General features: G+C 43.1%; 1 pseudogene; it reads left to right on the top strand.

Moving 5' to 3' along the window:
- The first annotated feature begins 3090 nt into the window (after positions 1-3090).
- LOC144894313 (uncharacterized) lies at positions 3091-5469 on the top strand (annotated as a pseudogene).
- Positions 5470-22399: the final 16930 nt, after the last annotated feature.

The following is a 22399-nucleotide window of genomic DNA, read 5'->3' as shown; positions in this document are numbered from 1 at the left end:
TCCCCTTTTCTCCCGCCTCTGGAACAAACTCCCCCACTCCCTTCAATCCCACTCCTCCCTCCACGTCTTTAAAACAGCTGTTCACCACCATCTCTTATCTTCCCCCATCCAAAACCTTGATCTTTTCTACCCCCGTTAATACACCCCAAATCCACCTCTTTCAATCTCCGACTTCATTCCTGAAATGCCTAGTATTGTCAATTTGTTTTATACGTTGTACCATCCCTTCCCTCCCCACCCCCAGCCCTCTCTCTTCCACAGATCTCTGGATGTCCCTGTTCTCTACTGTTGTTTTGCTTATTTGATTCGCTCTCTCTCTCCCCATCTTGTCTCCCGCTCCCTTCATTATGTTTTATTTGATATGTTTTGCGTGTAATGTTCGTTCTTACACAAGCCTCGATCTTATATACAAAAAAAGTCAAGCTTAGGTGAGCAGGTCCTGGTGGCCTTACTTGAGATGGATATGGAGGAGCCCTTTGCCCAGGAAGCTGTATATGAATGTAACATTGCGGGAGAAGGACCAGCAGTGGAAGCAGGAGACGTGCCGATAGCGATTGAGGACCCAAGCCTCCCCCCCTCTCAAACCCTCCCCCCCCTCCTCCCCAACCCCCCCCCCCCCCCACCTCCCCACTCCCCCCCCCTCCCGACCCCCCACCCCCACCTCCCCACCAGCCCCTGGAAAAGGCAGCACCAATAACACAGAATAGTGGGACACCATTGCCTTTGACTAGATAATGTTGTTGATTAGTCAAATAATGGCACAGGTGATGATTAAAATGCAGCAGGGACAAGGTGGCTGGCATTAGGCATGACATGCATGCAGGGCAGGTAGAGGAAAAGGCTGATATGAAGGTTGTGGGCAATGAGATAGCCGCAACGCTCAAGGCTGTATGGGGATAGGTGACTGAGCATGTGGTTGTGGATGGTGTCCGCAACGAGATGTGAGCAGTTGAGGCTAGAATGATGGAGATAATTGGGATAAAAGAAGAGGTTAATGGATTTAAACAGGGAGTACAATGACCTGTGAATGAGCAAAAAGAACAGAAGAAGCAAATCAGAAGATATACAGGATCTAAGGGCAGCTCGAGAAATGCCCTTAGATTCTGTATTTGGACTTGAACAGCAGGAAGGATGTAAAAAGAGAAATGTTGGCAAGTAAGACAATAATTCAAAATGGGAAATAATGGCCGGACACAGAAGATAAAATAAATAGGACGAAGGATTAGAGACGAAAGAACGGAAAATGAAAGAAATATTGGAAGACACTAAAGTCATCTCAAGCACAAGAAGACAAGCGAGAGGGCAAAGAATGTTGAGGAGGAAATCATGGAATATGTAGAAACAATGTGTAAAGATCGGGATAACACATGGGAGGTGCAGGTGGAGAGGATATGAGCGATCAAAGCGGATCACGACGAGGTGAGGCTGTGTGAACTGGAGCAAATTCATTGTGTGAAAGGGTGTGTGCCGAGCTTGGGTGGAATAGAGAAGCCGGGGTTCCTTGGAGTGCCGAGTCTGAGTGTAATGGAGTGTGTGCCGTGAGCGTGCAGAGTGGAGTGCATGAACGAGCTCGGGTACGGATCATGCATCGATTCAGATGGGGAAAACCGTTAGCTTGACTGAGGGGAGGGGTGAGGTTACCGAGCAGGAAATATTTTAAATGTTAATATGTTCTCATCCTGTGCGCTGGGGATTAAAAAGAACAGGTTTGTAATCCGTACCGGTCCAAGGGAGGGTACATTTCAAGGCACTCCATGTCACTGTGTTTTAACGGTCTGTGTCGGGCAAAACGCCCATTTGCAGATGATTGGAAAAAAAAATAGGCCGTGAGGGGAGAGTCCGAGAAATTCCAGAAAATGTTTCAAATAATTTTTCAATCTTTATTTCATGGAAATTGAATTAAATACTTAAACACTGTTGAATACAAATTCCCGCCTTGTTATTTCCACTAACCTTCAGGTTAGCATGCTTCAATAGCGCTTAACATCCGGAATTTTTATTTTTAACAATATTTAACTTCATGATTAGTTCACCTGGAACGATTTTACGGGGAGCTTATGTGATGGTGCGTCATCAGCCCGTCCACCCGTCCATTTTTCCGGAAACAGTTGCAACTTTTTCTCCTCAACCGCTGATTGAATTGTGACGAAACTTGGCACAAATTTTATTTGTTGTGTTGTCACTAAAGTTTTTCACGGCATTAAAAAATTTGGTGTTCCGGGAGTCAAAGTGGATCCACGTTTAACGCCCCCAAAATAGGAATTAGCTTTTGACTCTGAAATTACACACACTATTTTGATAAAACTCGAACACAACCGTCATCACCTTTGATGTACCAATGTTTGTTCATGGCACGTAGAAAATCAAAGTCTAAAGGACTCAATGGGAGGGGGGGGGGGGCAAGTGTGTCCAGGTTTGACCCCTCAAAATAGATATATGCTTTATTCTCTGAAACTACACACACAATTTTGATGACACTTGACCACAACCTTCACCACCCGTGCTGTACCAAAGTTTGTTCATGGCATTAAAAAAATCTGCCCCTTTGGGGTTTTGCAGGGGGCAGGGTCTGCCCTCCAAAATAGGTATTTGCTTTCTGCTCAGAAACTACACATCCAATTCCAATAAAACGTGACCACAACATTCTGTTCATCACCCATGATGTACCAACGTTTTTTCCCAGCATTTACAAAAATGGGGTCTAAAGTAGTCTATGGGGGTTGGGGGGCGGGGGAGGGAGGTGGATGGAGGTTGATTTTTCTTTTGTTTGTTTAAAGTCTTATGCTGACGTTTGTATGATTGTACATGCTGCCCTGTCCTCCAGCATCCATTCAAATTGGTTAAAAATGCCCTGATATGGTTTAAAATACCTTTATTCAGTGTAGTATACTGCTTTATTCTACCAGATGAGCGCCCAGGGGTATATCACGGGGTCAAGGGGTATTGAAGAAAAAATCACGAAATCAAGACTCACTTCCTATAAAATACAAGTGCCTGTCTGGGCCTCACAACACCAAATTTAATATTAAATTGAACAAACACAAAAAGGTTGTAGAAAGGGGAATACGTTATAAGGGTAATGTGTGCAGAATGGATTTTGTTTCAATGAATAACATCAAAATACACATGAGGATTCATACAGGAAAACATCCCCACAAGTGCTCGGTCTGTGATAAAGGTTTCTTGACAAAAAGCAATTTGAAGAAACATATAAAGATCCATACAGGAGAGTGTCCTTACAAATGCTCGATATGTGACAAAGGTTTCTCTCAAAACAGCAGTTTGAAATTACATATGAGGATCCATACAGGAGAGCATCCTCACAAATGCTCGACATGTGATAAAGGATTCTCTCAAAACAGCCATTTGAAATTACATATAAGGATCCATACAGGAGAGCGACCTTACAAATGCTCGATATGTGATAAAGGATTCTCTCAAAACAGCCATTTGAAATTACATATAAGGATCCATACAGGAGAGCAACCTTACAAATGCTCCATATGTGATATAGGTTTCTCTCAAAACAACCATTTGAAATCACATATGAGGATCCATACAGGAGAGCAACCTTACAAATGCTCCATATGTGATATAGGTTTCTCTGAAAGCAGCAGTTTTAAATTACATATGAGGATCCATACAGGAGAGCGACCCCACAAATGCCCGATATGTGATAAAGGTTTCTCTCGAAACAGCCATTTGAAATCGCATATGAGGATCCACACAGGAGAGCGACCCTCACAAATGCTCCATATGTGACAAAGGTTTCTCTGAAAGCAGCAGTTTTAAATTACATATGAGGATCCATACAGGACAGCGACCTTACAAATGCTCGATATGTGATAAAGGTTTCTCTCGAAAAGACAATTTGAAATTACATATGAGGATCCACACAGGAAAGCGACCTTACAAATGCTCCATATGTGATAAAGGTTTCTCTCATAGCAGCCATTTGAAATTACATATGAGGATCCATACAGGAGAGCAACCTTACAAATGCTCGATATGTGATAAACGTTTCTCTCATAGCAACAGTTTGAAATTACATATGAGGATCCATACAGGAGAGCAACCTTACAAATGCTCGATATGTGATAAAGGTTTCTCTCGAAACAGCCATTTGAAATCACATATGAGGATCCACACAGGAGAGCGACCTTAAAAATTCTCGATATGTGATAAAGGTTTCTCTCAAAAAGGCGATTTGAAATTACATATGAGGATCCATACAGGAGAGCGACCTTACAAATGCTCGATATGTGATAAAGGTTTCTCTCATAGCAGCCGTTTGAAATCACATATGAGGATCCATACAGGAGAGCGACCTTAAAAATTCTCGATATGTGATAAAGGTTTCTCTCATAGCAGCCGTTTGAAATCACATATGAGGATCCATAAAGGAGGGTAAACTTACAAATGCTCGATATGTGATAAATGTTTCTCTCAAAAAGGCGATTTGAAAATACATATGAGGATCCATACAGGAGAGCGACCTTACAATGCTCGATATGTGATAAAGGTTTCTCTCATAGCAGCTGTTTGAAATCACATATGAGGATCCATGCAGGAGAGCATCCTCACAAATGCTCGATATGTGATAAATGTTTCTCTCAAAACAGCAATTTGAATAAACATATGAAGATCCATACAGGACAGCTGAAATCTGAAATACCAGGATATGAGCAATTAGGTTAAGAGGATTTAGAAATTGAAGAAACCTGAAATTGTACCAGTGATAGTCGTAGCAACAGGGAATCCGAATGTTCAAGAAAACCCTAACTGAGTACTTAAAAAGCATTCCGGGGAATATCACGACAAACAAGCCACAGGTGGAGGTTATCAGAGGTTCAGTGAGGATTCTAAAAGGAGCCCTTGGAACAAAGCTATGGTAATTGAGTTTCACAAACTGGTTCATGAATAATGATACTTTATCGCAAAAGGAGGTGGAGATCTTGAGTTCTGTGAGAACTTCCTCCGAACTCCTAAACCCCGCCTATGGAGATAACAACCAACGAGAGCATCCTTACAAGTGTTCTATTTGTGACAAGGATTTTATTTCTAAACGGAGCTTGAACTTCCACAGTACAACCTACGCTGGAGTGCTTGCATAAAAAGTGCTCTGTCCAAGGGAAAAGTTTTGCTGATCATGGTTTGTTATATTTGCACAGCATTACCCATACTGGGTTGTGAGCGATTGTGAGCGATTCTCAGCAGTAGGCAAGTTATTCAGTGAAACAGTTAGGAGAAAGCTATTGTGAAAGCGTGCAGCTCTTTGAGCATACACCTTGCAAGCAAAACTTCTCACAGTACCATCTGCAACCCCTCACAACCAGCCAGCACCCCAAACCTATTGATGAAAGCCAAACTTATGGCTGTTACCAGAATGTCCACAACAATGGCTGCAAACTGGTGCCAAAAGACAACAGGAATCTCAAAATTCGAACCCCATCTGCATCTTCAAACTAAGTTTAAAGAAAATTACAACTTAAAAAAACATGTAAAATTTATTAATCCGGTTCTCCATATCTTATAATAAAGAATTGTTGAAAAATCGATGCCAAATACTCAAATGGTAACAGAACATAATCTCTCAATCTGATCTTGCATCTCATTGTGCTTCTTTCAGGGTCTTCCTTCCGTTGCCAGTTTGTAATGCCTGTCTGTCTTTGCCATGTATCCAGCCAAGGTCCATTTTTGGAGTTTTTTGATTGTGACCAGTATTTAGGAATTTTGTTTTCCATCTGATTCAGTTGTTTTTCTTGTCCCTTTTTGGTTATGCTCAGATGGCATCTTTCCATGGCAGTTTGAAAATATATTTTTCCTCAATCTTTGCTGTAGTCTATTTCATTGCCTTGTGTGATATGGGGACAACACCCTTGATGTAAAATTGTTTATCAGAAGAAGACCCTGCCTATGTTTTTCATGAAATTTGAATCCGTGATGGTTTTTACAATAAAGAGAGGCCCTCAAAGCACAAATGCACTGTCTGTGTTATTGTGAATACATAATGGGACTTTCTGATTATTCCAAAATTCCAAAAACAGATCCTTGCAACTACAGACCAATCAGCCTGCTCCCAATAATCAGCAAAAGTCATGGAATCCATCATCACTTCTAACATTAAATCCTTCCTCTTCTCCATTGGTTTGATCTATGATCATCAATATGGATTTAGACTAGGCCACTGTTCTCTGGATGTGCTGCTTCGGCTGTCTCAACAATGGACAGATGTTCTCAACGCGAGACAGGAAATCAGAGCCGTCTCCCTTGACATATCTCGTGTCCTCGATACGGTCTGGTGCCCGGCCCTGCTCACCAAACTCTCCTCTGATGGTATCGATGGAAATCTCCACGCATGGCTCATGGATTTTCTCCTGTCATATTAAACATGGGGATTGTCGAAGATTAACCACTTCAAAATAGGTTCAAAAGTTGAATTTATTTGTAATACTCTGACAGCATCCAAATAATAATGAAACAAGAGCATGTGCATGACTGCATGTGACGAAACAACAGCAGGTCGACGAGCACAGCAAGAAGTAATTTATTCTGCCTCCTGCTTGTGGAACCCGATATAAATACTCTCTACTTCAAAGGCTGATGTGATTGAAGGGACACAGCTGCATGTCCTTGTCGGAGGTGTGATCTTGATAATGAGGAGTGAAACACAGAAGGGATAATATTAAAGTCTCGGCAGCAAGAAGATTAATGTGCTAGAGAAAGCATTTGAGATACTAAAGCATATTTTACTTGTGAACCATAGTAGGGAGTTCAGTTCGTTCCCACTGCAAGGAAGCAGATAATCAGGTAAGTTATGAAAGCAGATCGCCCCTTATCAGAGCGAGTTGAAGGGTACGCGTTCTTGAACACAGAGCGTGTTATTTTTGAGACTACAAATGTGTGCAATGTTGAAACAAAATAAGTTGAACCAAATTAAAACATCCATCTACAGTATGATTTTTTAATCAATTATTCGCAATTTATACGAAGACTTCTCAAAATACTTCCACAGGCCCTAAATGGAATTCTCTCATCTCCTCTTCCTGACCAGGATGAAGTTTTTATTTATTAAATAATTTATTTTTGTGTACAGAGTCGAGGCTTGTGTAAGAACTAACGAAATATACATTACACACGAAAACATGCACAGACCCATAACACATACAATAAATAAAGGGAGCAGGAGAGAGAGAGGCAAACATACAAGCACAACAACAGTAGAGAACAGGGATGTTGGTAGATCTGTGGAAGGGAGAGGGCCGGTGGGAGGAGGGGAGAGGTACACGGTATAAAGCAAATGAACACTCCAAGGAATTTCAGGAAAGAAGATGGAGATTGAAGGTGGTGGATTTGGGATGTTCTAATGGGGTCGGGGGTGGGGGTGTTAATCCGGCCGTCCTTGCACCCCCTGCTCTGTCTGTACTCTGTTTCCCAAATATTCCTGCAGGATGCACAAGGTATGCCAGTAAACCTCTTCTGGTGAAACTGCCACAATCAAGACACTGCTCACCTTCACTCTTTCGTTCCTTTTTTTTCCACCTCTGGAACAAACTCCCACATTCTCTTCAATCCCACTCATCCCTCCAGGTCTTTAAAGCAGTTTTTCACCACCATCTCTTATCTTTCCCACATCCAAAACCTTGATCTTTTCTACCCCCATTAATCCACCTTAAATCCACCTCCTTCAAATTCCGATTTCTTTCCTGAATAAAATGTCCCTGTCATGTCCATCTTGTTTATCCTGTATACCCCACCCCAGCCCTTTCTCTTCCACAGATCTTCCGATGTCCCTGTTTCCTACTGTTGTTGTTCTTCCCTTGCTCTCTCCCTGTTGTCTCCCACTCCCATTATTATATGTTCCATGTGTTAGCTCTCATATGAGCCGAGACTAAGTATAGAAAGAAGGTTTCACTGTCTCCCCTTCTGGCCAGCACTGTTCTTGGTCAGTTTCTCACAGTGTGGGTCTTTTGAATGCAAGTAGATGAGAACGAACATAAGCGATATTTGTTGTTCTCCCAGGAAGAATTTGAGTTTCACGGCGGCCTGTACGTGTGGAAACTGGTCCCTCCTCTCGATTCTGCACAGTCTGGTTCACTGTATATATTATTGGGGAAAATGCCAGGGGCATAGAAAAGGCCCTCTCTCTACATGGTACTTGCTACATGGCAAAGTAGAGAAAAGAAGGAACTTTCCAAAATATAGGAACCTTCTACATTCTACAAGCATAGTTTATGGGAAATGCCAAACACTAGAAAAGAAGTTACATTCAAAAAATATCCTGTGCATGCTGTACTATGCTTGTGTTCTTAGGAGGAAACAAGTAACGCTCCAGAAAAGTTCATGTAAAGGGGCGCCAATTTGATTCAAACAGCTACATGAAGAAGTGAACGTATTTTCAATGCAGTTACAATCTCTTGGGGACATCTTTGTGGTCCATTTTTCTGTAAAAAAATGAAATGCCAAACATAATTGTTACGTGCTCCTCCCCAAACCCCGGTCACCGTGTACCTCCGAGCCCCGAAAGGAGTCACGGCAGAAAGATATGTTATTCTGTGTGTCAATGACCAATGGTGAAACCACACCAATTGTTACCAAAAAACAAGTATTGTATTAAGGTCACAAAAGAATAACAGCACAATAACAATATTAATCAATTGTACAACAAATAGTATATCATTCCTATGATGGTAGCATCAGTTTCTTACAATATAACTCACTGTGCTCCAAGTGAACGAAAATAACATTCCCAAAGTCTCTGTCCCGGCACCAAGCCAAAGTCGATCCACGCTCCGGTGATCGCAAGAAAAATGTCGTATCGAGACCAGAATCCAGTTCGGCTGACAGCCAACGCTGCCAAAGAGGCGCAAAGGTGCCCTCAAAAGGCGACTGGGAAAGTCACACCTTCGGGTATGAACGTTCAACGGCTCCCAAATGGAGAACCACAAATTCCCAATCGAAATCCACGTTACACACGCAAACCAGGCTAACGGCTGGGTATGCTGAAATGGCTGGAGCATGGTGACAAGGCTGGAGCGAGGCAAAATGGCAGACGGGCCCGTACTGGAGGCGTACCTGCACTCCAACAACGATTCTCTTCGGAATCAACCGCAAAACTGGTCACGCAGGTTTATCTGTCACAGCGATCACAACTCTGTCGCAGGAATCCCTTTCCCGGGAAAACCAAAGGTCTCTCGTGCCCCACGTTCACCAGAGTCTCCTCGAGACCTCAAAGCATCTCGGCTTTTTCTTCCCGACCTCTCTTGTTCCGCTTTTCACTTACTCCTTTTCTTCTTCCAGTTTTCTCTCGATCCGGTTTCTGATTTCTTTTAAAACACTCATTTTTCACCTTTTGCAAACAGTTATCTCCATTTCACTTAAACGATAACAATAATAGTAAATGGAACCAAAAATGCTTACAGTGGATGAAAACCACAACGACGGAAGTGACGAATCCGTAACATAATATTGGTTTTATATGATATTGCAGAAGTCCGTGTACATATACAATTCATCCATCATCTCTACTTATCATCAGTGTTCATCATGCACATATCACGTTTGTTCAATATGTCTGCAATGGCAACACTTGCAAGTTTATGTAATGTGCAGTTATGGTCCAATAGGGATTGGTAAAATAGGCTGCACTGCACATGTACAATTCTTTCATCTAATCCAATTGTTGCCGATAAATGTGAACACACATCGTGCTTGTCCAACGCTTGTCCCGAAGAATACATCACACCCAACATGTCTGCAATTAGCTGCTGCATAGGACCAACCAACATCGTTACTTTATTATTTTTTTTAACAATTTTATCACACACATGCACTCCACCAAGCACCCTCGAGTTACCCTCATATTCAGTAAAGGGCTCCTCCAAGCACCATCGAGTTACCCTCCTATTCAGTAACGACTCTTCCAAGCACCCAAGAGTTATCCTCCTATTCAGTAACGGCTCCACCAAGCACCCTCGAGTTACCCTCCTATTCAGTAACGGCTCCTCCAAGTACCCTCGAGTTACCCTCATATTCAGTAAAGGGCTCCTCCAAGCACCCTCGAGTTACCCTCCTATTCAGTAACGACTCCTACAAGCACCCACGAGTTACCCTCCTATTCAGTAACGGCTCCTCCAAGCACCCTCGAGTTACCCTCATATTCAGTAAAGGGCTCCGCCAAGCACCCTCGAGTTACCCTCCAATTCAGTAATGGCTCCTCCAAGCACCCTCGAGTTACCCTCCTATTCAGTAACGACTCCTCCAAGCATCCACCACGTGTGCAAAAGTGAGTAAATAACTGAAGACCGGGATCTCAACCACAACGCGCTTAGCTGAAACGTCACGAGTTTAGGCCTTGACCAACATGGCGACTAACATTCCACTTCCGGACGCGATGAAAATGAGTGGTGACTGGAGCAGTAATGGGACAATTTTAGAGCTGAATTCGCGGATTATTTACTGGTCAATCAATCAATTAAAATGGTTGATTGAAAGCATGTCTGGCAGCGAATAGCTGAATTACACATGCATACATATGCATAATTTGCAATCAAAGATTGCTTACAGAATAGAAATATATAAAATCAAAAAAATTCAAATCGTTAATTAACAAAAAGAATGTAAAACTAAAATAACAAACATGGAATATTTCAAACAGAGGAAAAATATTACAAACTATTAAGAAAACCAATTAAAAATGTCAATGCGCTTGTTTGAAATATTTTTGTTCTGCATTTGTATTGTGAGTACTTTGTGCTTTCCTGAGATTAAAAGGTATATCTCTCATAGCAGGTAACCACATTGTACGCAAATTATGGGTTTCAATAGCGAGTGCAAAGTCTTTACACAACTTATATCGTCGTTCCTCCAGGGTTTGTAATTTACTTGTTTCCAAAGGAAGATGTGTAACGTTTACACAGTAAGATGTGTAACGTTGTCCTAACATTATTTTACACGCTCATTTTTGAACCAGTTCTAAATTGTTCACCTGTGCTTTAGTTAAAGCTGCATTGAAAACAGGTACACAATACTCCAACACTGGTCTTATCGATCAAATATAAATTGTCACAAGGTTACATGGGTAAATCATACGATTTAACATTACGTAAAATGTACAACTTTTTATTACATTTTTAAAGCTTTTCTCCCATGTGAGCATCCATCCCATTTCAGGTTTCCCTGTATTGCACACCAAGCACTTTGGTTGCACACTGGGTAACAGTGTTATTACCCTGCGCTCGCGAAGCGAAAAGCGGAGTTAAACATTCAGTTGCGTAGATTTGTGTCTGCATTTCAGTAAAGTAAAGTGTGTGCCGTGTCTGCATTAAAAAAAAATCATTTTCTCGGCAACCGTTGGTCCGATTGACATTAAATTTTCAGAATATGTGCGGCTCTTGCTGTATATATATTTTTGAATGATAATTATAACGTCATAGGTCACGTGGTACAGACGCCATCTTGGAAAAAATCGAAAAAAGTTGCCCCTCTATATCTCCGAAACCGCTCCATGGAAAAAATTGAAAGATGACTCCTTGTATCAAGTATCAAGACATTGTCAAGTACTCCCCTTGGGGAATAAGATATGTTAATGATGTCATCGGTGCCATAATTATGACGTCATAATTCGACAGGGACAACGCTTCGTCTGATCAGTTTGAAATGTATTGGGCATGGTCTATGCAACAATGATATTCGAGAATATAAATTTATAATGTCATCGCTCACGTGGTCTGGCAGCCATATTCGATCAAAGAAAAAAAATGTTCAAAAACAGAAGTGTTGGCTCACACCAAGTTGATTGCGCAAGGTAAGTATTCCATGAATACCATCTAGTTCATAAAGTGTTAGGTGTTGCACTCGCTGCTTTGTGAAGGAAACTGTCACCGTGTAACATTTTAACACATTCAGTTTCATGTTATTATCAGATGTCCAATTCTGAAAAGAAAGTACGGATTGCTGCATCTGTGACTGTTGAGTCTCTTTACAACTTTCAACAAGGGTAAGATCATCCACATGTTTAAAATACGGGATGGGACTTTTCCCACATGCATCATGGATCATGACCAAAAACTAAATATGACCGAACTTTGTACCCTGTGCTACTCCCGTAGGACTATTTTTCATATCTGATGTTGTTCCCTTATATTTCACGCACTGCTGACGGAATTCCAAAATGCTAATAAACCAGGAGATAATACATGGACGTACTCCAAGGTGAATCAATTTACAAACCAGAACATTATGATCAATTCGATCGAAGCTTTTGAAAAATCTGTAAGAACTTCGGTGGATATTGATTTTGGATTATTCATCATTTTCATATAGCTGATGAAGCATTCCTATTGGATAATGACAAGTTGATAGCTTTCTCTGATTACCGTACTGATTGGGATCAATTTTTTTTTCAATGTCCTCGAGGAGCCATTTTGCAATAAATGATTCTGCAACTTTTGCGAAGTATCTCGTCGGTGCTATTGTTCTCAGTTCCTGCAAAGTCAGTGCTGGTGACTTTGGAATGGCGTCACTTCTGCGTACTCCCAACAATCCGGAAGTTTTTCTTGTTCAAATGATGCATTTAAAACATCAGTTAAAGGAAAACTTAATTCATAAGCAAATTCACGGATTACTCCCACAGGTAGATCTCCAGAAATGCTTGCTTTTGTAATTCAAGTTTACATAATGGATTATACACCTGTTGGGGTTGGACACTCGGAGACATTAACAGGGAGGGTAGGTATGCAGGTAGTTTTGTTGTATCAATTCTGGGTAAATGATCTGCTCAAGCAATAAAATGTTCGTTGACTGTGTTACCTGTGTTTTTGTATTGTTGTGGATCATCAGAATAAATACCTGGTATCGATATAGATGCTGGGGCCTGTGCACCTTGAATAAATGTTTAAATCTGTATATACAAACCTGCAGGGTTATCAGATTTTAGTTTGTGTACCTAGTATCATGATAACCTTTCTTACCTTGAGAAATAGATCTGATGGTATTATTTATTAGGTAACGCCAAAGAGCTGTGTTACCTTGATACCATGAATACTGTCTTTGTTTTATGATGGATTTAACTTGGGAAGTTATCCATGGTTTATCAGTCTCATGAAAACGGATAACTTGTGTTGGTAAATGCTGATCAAGTTGTTCTTTGACTATTTCACATAAAATATCACATTTTGTACCTGGATCAATTGCTTTAAATACCTGCGCCCATGTGAATTGCATTATCCATCTACCAAAACTTCCCAAACCACTGTCTTTAAGGTGACGTATTGTATTTTTCTTACCACATTACACTGCGGGGCCCAGTCTAAGGTATCCAAAGGACACGATTGTGATCACTCATTCCCATGGGGGTAGAATCTGGATATTAGAATACAAGTGGGGATAATTTGGGACAATTTTATCCCGGATATTAATCCCTCTCGTAGGTTGTGCAACTGCTTGTTTAAAACGGTCGTTTACAAGAAGAAGTGTAAAGTCCAGATCATTGAAATCCCGACTATGGAAACTCCAGCTCCTGGATATTGTATCAGTAACAAACCAATTGTTGAAATGAAATAATTTACACAGTCATCAGTGTTGCCACCTGTAGGAGGGTAATACAACACATATAATAAGACAAGGTACTTCACAAGATAACCTTGTGTGTCGCATGATAACCCATAACGTTTCGATGTTAATGTTACCAGGTGTATTTACCGGCAAAACACGTGGTTTCAAGTGGTGTCTTGCATACAGTGCTACACCTACAACAGGTAATAGTGCTACACCTGCACCAGGTCTTCTAATCCGAGGTTCAGAATTTTTTTTTTTAAACAATGGAGAGTAAACAGTTCTGCAGGTGTATTTTCCTCAAGCCAAGTTTGTGTGAGAGGTAATATATCCACCTTAAGGTTCTGACCTACAATGGGCACTTAATCAAATTTGTTATTGATGGATCTTATATTTCAGAGGAGCAAAGTCGGAATGTTAGAAGAGCGTTCGTTGTATTTGATGCTTTTCTTTTACACTCACAACTTTCAAATGTCTAAATGTCCTGAGATCCATTACCTGAGATCGTCTGTGTCCTGGTCTTATGATCACCTGTATCTGCTTGTTTAAATGAGTCATGGCAGAGGTAACCATAATGGGGACGAAACCCTCAAACTCAGGGGTACTAAAGACGTTCAATGAAGAACAACAAGCCAAGTCGACGCTTCGTGTCCGCAGGCCCCGATCGATGTTCTGTGTCCGTAGGCCCGGATCGATGTTCTGTGTCCGCAGGGCCGGATCGATGCTCCGTGTCCACAGAGCCGGATCGATGCTCCATGTGCGCAGGCCCGGATCGATGCTCCGTGTCCGCAGACCCAGATCGATGTTCCGTGTCCACAGGCCCGGATCGATGCTCCGTGTCCGCAGGCCCAGATCGATGCTCTGTATCCGCAGGCCCGGACCAGAGATCACAATGATGAGACGAAACAGAACAAAATACCAAGAAGCGAAATGAGACAAAACTGATGCTAAGTTCCTGAGTTGGTCTTGTCCGCTACGTGCAGGCGCCGCCATTACCATTACCCTTGTGACTGAGGGAGACGAATGGCAGTGGTAACCTGTCTTAATGAGAAAGTAGACGAAGTACAAGCGGCAACCCTGAGAAGGTGATGGGCAGCGAATGACGTCATGTGCATAAGAAAAACTTGAATCTCACAGCCGAGGAGGCGAAAAACGTTAGGTATTTACTAATTGAATGGGAGACAAACTTCAATCCGGGGAGAAATGTGATTTTTGAACGGTACATATTCGGCAGGTGTAAGGAAGAAGAAGAAGAATCAATTGATCATCTTGTTTTGTGTCAAAGAAAGAAAGCAGCATCTTGTGAATATGGATTATTATTGAAAGAAGAGCTGAAGAGAGACAAAATCGTTCTCGTCGTTGCTAATGAGAGTACACGGCGTCATCTCCTGAGGTAACGTGATTTACCTGTAAACGCGGCCATTGAGACGTGTCGGGTGGAGGAGCTCACGGGCAGGTGGATTTTTTTTTTTATCGCTTACCATCATCGCGGGACATGCTGAGATCGAGGAGAGCCAGACGGGGCCATTCCTGGACGACCAAGTGAACATCATCCTGCCTTCATTTTCCCCTGTGTGAGTGCGATCTGACCCGTGTCTGGGTAATAGTATAAGACTGCTTAAGTTCTGCTCTGTGTCTGCTTACTACCGACTTGTACAGATAAGTGTAAATAATAATTAAATAGTGTTCTTTCTTCCATTCGATCGTCCTTGTGTTTTCCACCATTGACTAAGCGTGGTACGAATAGAACCGCTCGAATCGGGTTCCAATACTAATGGTAACTGCACGGACCACATGGTATGCAATCCGCTCGGCGTACCCAAATTACACGTGGCTCATGCGAGGCTTGCTTCCCCGCTTCCGCGGCAGCGCAGGGATTTAGGTACGTGCGAGAATTGTCCCGAAACCCTACCTTGTGTTTGCCAAGATTTGGCAAACCCTACCTTGTGTTTGCCAACAAGACTTGACCCCACGGCCAAGGAGCGTTTCAAGTCTCTGGGTTAAGCCAGCCCAGAAAGAAGAAGGGGCTTAATCTCCCCTTGGTAAGGGTAGGAAGGGCGGCAGAAACTTTAACAGAATGTTTTAAGAGCATGAGAAGGTCCACAGTAGGGGAGGTCTTTTTGAGGCCAGTCCGTGGCCTGCCTTTTTTATTTAAAAAAAGAGAAAAAAAATCAAACATTTAAACAGTCTTGGACGTGAACCTTGACCCCACGGCCAAGGCACACCGTCTATCAAGACTGTCCCATTAGCATACACATGCACCTCAACCCCAAGGCTGAAGCACATGGTCATTCAATACACATGCATCCTGACCCCGAAGGGCCAGAATGCATAGTCATACAATTGGACCCCTCCTCCAATGGAGTGAGTCCACCACTCTACCAGGGCAGGAACACAGTGTGTAAAACACTGAACCTGATGAGGAAGACGATAACAGCGGCAATTTCATTTTCCACAAACGAGAGTATCGGTGCTGTGAGGTCGAGAGGGGAAAATGGTTTGTCACGTGACAACTGCATAATAAGGTCACGCGACAACTGCATCATAAGGTCACGTGATAACTACATAATAAGTTACAGCAATGGCAGCTCGATTCGGGGGCAACATGTGACGTCATGAGCCGCAAAGACAAGATGACTCCAGTACCTGATGTACCTGATGAAGTCCGCCGTGAAGACACATCTAGACAGACATGAGGCAGATGGTCACATTGTCCCTGTGTCCGAACCGACAGACTGTGTAAGTCACATGTTCATCGTGAAAAAGCCTGAGAATCTGAGCATTTCCATCGATCCAAAGTTTTTGAACCAATCACTATGAAGATCTCACTACATCATGCCAAAACTCGAAGGTGTCTTGTACAATCCATCAAAGGCACGGCTATTCACACATGTAGATGCACGTGACACCTTTTTGCAATGTAAGCTGGATGAGGAGAGCAGTTAAAGGACGACATTCGGGACCCACTGGGGCAGAAAATGGTGGCTCAATCTCCCTTGTGGGGTCTCCGTAGCACCAGAGATGTACCAACTCAAGCAGCATGAGCTATTGGTGGACTTGGTGGAGTAGAGCCTGCTGTATCGATGACATCGATGTCATTCGATGACAGCCCCATTGTTGTCTCTGGAGACACAGATGTTGAGGCAGACAACGACCATGACGCAAAGTTACTGGTGTTCATTTACCGCTGCAGGTAGATTAAACTAAGACCTGGTCTCGAGAGGCTGCAGTTCAAAGTGACAAAGGTCCGTTGCCATGGACACATACTGTCTTCAAATGGCCTGAAAGCTGATCCTGAAAAGGTGAGGGACATCCTGGAAATGTCACACCCAACAGATGTGAAGTACCAAAACACGATGCTGCCATGCAGGAAATAACGCGATTGGTAACCTCTGTGCCTGTGTGAAGGTACTATGACGTCTCAAAGCCAGTCCCCATACAAAGTGACAAGCCAAAATGGACTTGGGGTCTGTCTCGTACAAGAGGGACAACCAGTTGCATTTGCATCAAGGGCACCAACACTGATGGTGCAAAACTATACACAGATCGAAAAAGAATGTCTGATCATAGTGTTTGCCTGTCAACGCTTCCACCACTACCTGTTGGAAGTGATCAGGGCAGAGACTGATCACAAGCTGCTCATTGCCATTTTCAGCAAGCCCCTCCGAAGCGCACCTGAGCTCCAGACCATGCTTCTCACATTCCAGAACGACAGCCTCGGGGTTGTCTACAAACCTGAGCCTAAAATGTACATCAGGGACACGTTCATCAGGGCAACAGCAGCGTTTACCCAGGTACAAACTGCCGTCCTGGTGTTTCACAGGCAGGTGATTCATGAAGGTGTTCATCTTCGTCCCTCCGATGGGCGTAAAGACGGACGTCCTGTGTGCTGGCATTAGTTGGTGAACGTTAAAGATCCCACGGTGTCCTTCACGAAGAGCAGGTAACCCAACTGGAGTGTCCTGGGTAGGTCTCGCCCTGAGGGCACCACCTGTTTGTTCACGGTTTTGTCTCCTGCCAGGTAACAGGTAAGTATGATTTGTTCATCACAGGACATGATGCGACACCTTCTCAGGATTACTTACTCGCGTGATGACGCCAGATTTAACTTTGTGACGTCACCATGCCTATGGTTGAATCGTCATTTTATCTCTCGATTGTTACGTCATCATAAGAATCTCTTTCATGTGATTTGTTCGCACAGGTGCCATCAAACTCCCACCAGGTGTACATCCTGACGTGCACAGAGAATTCTCCTCCGGTAAGTTTGTTGTGAAGCGGACAGTTTTGTTTAATTTTTTTTTTAATTTATTTAAGCGAACAGTTTGTTATCTTGTCGAGCAGTTTGTTATCTTGTCGAACAGTAAGTTATCATTCCAATACAAGTTTAATGAGTCACTGGTATGAATGTCCAATGGTGTCCATTTCATATATTTTCAGGTAACCTCCTGAGGAAGTGACATGATGGATGATGTACGCACGAGGAAACGACCTTCTACTGATTATCGTCGTTGCATCACATGTCAGAAGTTACCCCTGAGACGTTAAAAAAAGTTACCCTTAAAGGGATCCCAGCACTCTCCTGTGCAGTGGAGAACAGAACTGATGATGCAGCATTTAGTGTGAGAGAAGAATTGAATGAAGAAGAAGAGCAATCTCTTGCGACCTGTATGTCATGTCACATGTGGAAATTATGAAAAAGTGAAATCATCACGTGTGTCCAACACATGTGACAAAAATGCAGTAACGAACTCTGGGATCACCAGGTGTAGATCCACCTTGGGTCATCAGGTGTAGATCCACCTTGGGTCATCCGCTACTAAATCCAGAGACCATAGAAATCAGTGATTCGTTTGTATGAAGGAACGAGATCGCACAGGTGAACATCAATTACGACCTGTGAGTAAGAAGGATCGACGAAATGTGATATGGGAGCAAGAAAAGGTACTCCATGATGATAATATGGTACACCGTATCCAGGTATATGGTAACAATTGTGGTGACATGATTGATAGGGACTTCAGGTACCACAAGTCCTGTTTGTGTACAAATAATGACAAAGTCTCACCTGCAGATGAAACACACCTGTGATCCAGTACATGCTGATGCTCTGCAGTGGTTCACCTCTTACAAAGATGGTAACTTATCTGAAGATCCGAAAAGTATCATCTTTCTGACTTAACCTCACCTCAAATACAGGTGCTTGTTGTCCGTACCTGGTATAGTGAATACCACTATATACAGGTGCTCCATTCTCAAAAAGGAATGAAAAATACGACGCAGACCGTGGATCAAACGTCATGATAGTCCCACAAAAAGGTCAATCTTCGATAATTTGTTCATCAGATATGTCAACAGGTTATCTTCTATCAAAGGTTACCTGCCTGAAGAAAAGTGCAGAGGAAAGTGGTGATTAATCCACAGCCACAGGTGCTCATCCTGAAAAGAACGTTATCTTCCACCATTCTGCTAAATCATTCCGGAATGATGTGAAGGACACCTCTGAGAAACTGAGAATAAGAAGAATCCAGAAGGTGCTCCATCGCTGTTTATTCATCGCGATGATTCTGCACCTGAATGTGTACCTGTGTCACTCTGCAATCACGTGACCTGGATGGTGACTGATGCAACTCCAGAGATGAATGAGTCAGACTTAAAATTGGAACCGAATGAGAGAAATCGGGAAAAGGTGCTGAATATGGATCAAGGTATTTGTGCACCTGTAGCAGGTATCCCCACTAGCATTTCACACCTTAAAACAAACCAGGAGTAAAGAAGGAGTTTAAATATTGAACCCTTTTATCAATATCATCAGGTATCAAATAGCCAGAGATGTATCGCTTCCATGTCACAGACTAGTGAGGAGGACCAGGAACAAGGTGAGCTCTTGATTCCCACAAACCTTAAAGGTGGAAAATTCTCTCAAAGTGCCATTGGTAACTTGGACTTCCATGAATACACACTGGAAGGTACAACAACGCGTGGCACTGCCCACAACATCTACCAACATTCAGGTAACGATGATGAGGTGTTGAAAGCTGTTACATCAGTAAAATGAACTTAAACACCTGGAGAGCTCCATGGGCAGGAATTCAGCACTTTCAGACTAAGGTGAGTGGTCTAACCTTGCGAGATTGACAGCAAAGTCGTTCCTTGTTCGGCTGGAAACTTGTACAAGAACCAAGAGCGACCAAAGTGATTAAAGATCTCAGTCATACGAAAGCTGAGAGAAAAAGAGTCTTTGGAAACTGATGATCAGAAGTCTCATGACTTGGAATTCCTTCCATGAACTGCTGACAGAGGATGAAAACACTTCTTGGTTCTTGCCTAAGACAGCGGATTGAATTCGATGAAAAACAGAGGATGAAGAGAATGAAAATAAATGTTTTATTTTCGATCACCTCTACTGCAGGTGGTTGTAGTTCTGCGACAGCACAAAGACCATCGCTGGGTTCATCCCATCAATAATCATCGTCCTTCATGCAGCTATAGAGGATCATTCAGATTCCATAGGGAAAACGTTATTGATAGACCTGGCCAAGGATATCGCTACTTACAGATTTTCCATGCTTACGCACTTCTTGGCCAATGCAATCCGATTCATTCGCATCTTGAGAAAGAGAATGCAGGTGGCAAATCCTAGTTGCCAGCAGCTGAAGAAGCAGGTCGACACGTGGATCTTTGTTTTGCAGTCCTTGCTTCACATGAAATGGGCCTGCATGAGGAAGCTGAAGAACGTCTTCCCTGAGCTGCCACCAGACTCTGGTTCAACGGAATTGTGAATCCAGAATATCAATGACTCTGTCAAAGAGCGCACCAAGTTTCAAACCACAAGGGACTTGTTTCTGGGTGACATTTTAACCAGGCCGGAAACAACGTTTCCAGACAAAGATATTGTAACGATTTTGAGAAGTGTGTAACGAATTTGAGAAGTGTAACGGTTTTTGAGAAGTGTAACAATTTTGGAGGAAGTGTAACGAATGTGAAAACGTTACAATGTGAACGTTACAAAAGTATGGTGACACCCTGTTAATGTAAATAATGGTCGCAGCCGTCCTCCTAGTTAATTCCATGAAACTTACACGCAGGTCACGATATATCTTTTTAAATAGTGTATTTCCTTATTCCATGTCGGCTAAATATGTGTTTCCCACTAGATTGACTTTGCATTGTATCAAACAAAATAAGCGTAGGCCCTTCCAATTTCCCCAAAACCTCCCTTCCATTTGCCTTCCGCATTTTGGTCGGTTTTCTTCAACCACCATTGGCCACGAGGTAGGGTTGGAGAAGAAAGGCGTGTCTCCACCTCGTCATAGGAGGGAAGGAGTGAACCGGCCCTAACGGCCAATCAGCACCGCGGTGAGTGACCCGGTAGGCGTGCCCTCGCAGCCGGCGGCTTGATTCCGCCCGAGGTGATAAAAGCGACTGTAAGGGACTGCTTCATCAGATAACCTGGGAGGAGCAAAGAGGCGGCACGAAGAGGAGCGGTGAGATGCGAAACGCTCCAAGCCAAAGAGGAGAGGTACTCGGCAAGGAAACCAGCTTTGGAGAGACGCACTGAAAGGAGGGAGACGGCTCCACACAAGAAGAGGAGCAGGTGTGCCGAACCAGCGCGCGACGCCTACCGCAGTGGATACGCGACGGAGGGTTTCCCGCCAAAACCGCGAGGCATTGTGAGCTGCGGCCTCCCGACCTTGCCTCCCTCTCAAGCAATCCATCTCAAGCCCTACCTGCCTGCAATATCCCCCCGTGTAAGTGTGAACGTCGTCTGTCCTGCTCGTTGTCTTGGGGTTAAGTAAAAATGAATAGTGTAAGTTAACGATTCGCTGTGTTACTGCTTCTTCCATCCATTGCTTGTGTGTGTATAATAAATCTGTTCTTCCTCCGTATTCTTCTTCTTCTTTTTCATTCTCTTGCGGTCGCTTTAGAGATTTCCCGATTGAATATCTGTGGGGCGATCTGGTCAACGTCGGGTGAAATCGGGTTCTAATCGGGGAGTAACTGTTCGGATGCGGTTAAATACACCACCGCTCGGTCAATATAACATCAAAAACCCGCGTCCGTAACAATATAATGAGTCCTTTTAACGTCTGTTCTCCAATGAAAAGAAGAAGCCAATGGCCGGAAACAACCAGGCCGGAAACAACTTTTCCAGACAAAGATATAATGAGTCCTTTTAACGTCTTTTCTCCAATGAAAAGTAGAAGCCAATGCGATAACCGGAGAAGAAGCCAATGGCGAGATTGACGGACTTGTTGAACTCTGCGGAAGAGGAATGATCTTGAATTGGAAAAATGCCAACATATTGATTGATCCCGAGGCAGTAAGATTGGAGTGGACATCGTTGCACGACGTTGTTTTCCAAGTACAGGTGAACGCAGGAGTTTTATTAACGGTTCCTGAAGACAAACCCAGGTGATAATCCCAATGTGACTCGGCTTGTGACTGTCGGTCTCACCGTTCCAGTCACCTCTGTTGATGGTGACCGTGGTATTCTGAAGTACAAAGCAATAAAAACAGACAATAGGAATCCCTTGAGAGTTGAGAATGTTGATTGGTTGATAACTTTGAACTCCGAAACCTCTCACTTCCAAAACCTTGACTCTGAGACGGCCTTCATCGAGTGGTGCTCCATGAAAGAAAGACTGGCGTTTGACTACAGGATAAAGAAGTACGAGACGTCTGAAGCTCACTCAGTGACGATGCAGGACCTGGAGGATCCGGAAGTAGATGTCTGACACGAACACCCTCTCGATCTGATCAAGGACTATGAATGAAAAAGGGGTTCATCCTGTCAGTTTGGAGTTATTGACATTTTGGAATTTCCTTGCTTGTGTTGAATTCC

This window comes from Myxine glutinosa, chromosome 1 (assembly GCF_964187855.1).
Source record: "Myxine glutinosa chromosome 1, kmMyxGlut1.1, whole genome shotgun sequence".
Lineage (NCBI taxonomy): Eukaryota > Metazoa > Chordata > Myxini > Myxiniformes > Myxinidae > Myxine > Myxine glutinosa.
The sequence above is the reverse complement of the archived record's forward strand: the minus strand, read 5'-3'. Positions and strand labels throughout refer to the sequence as shown.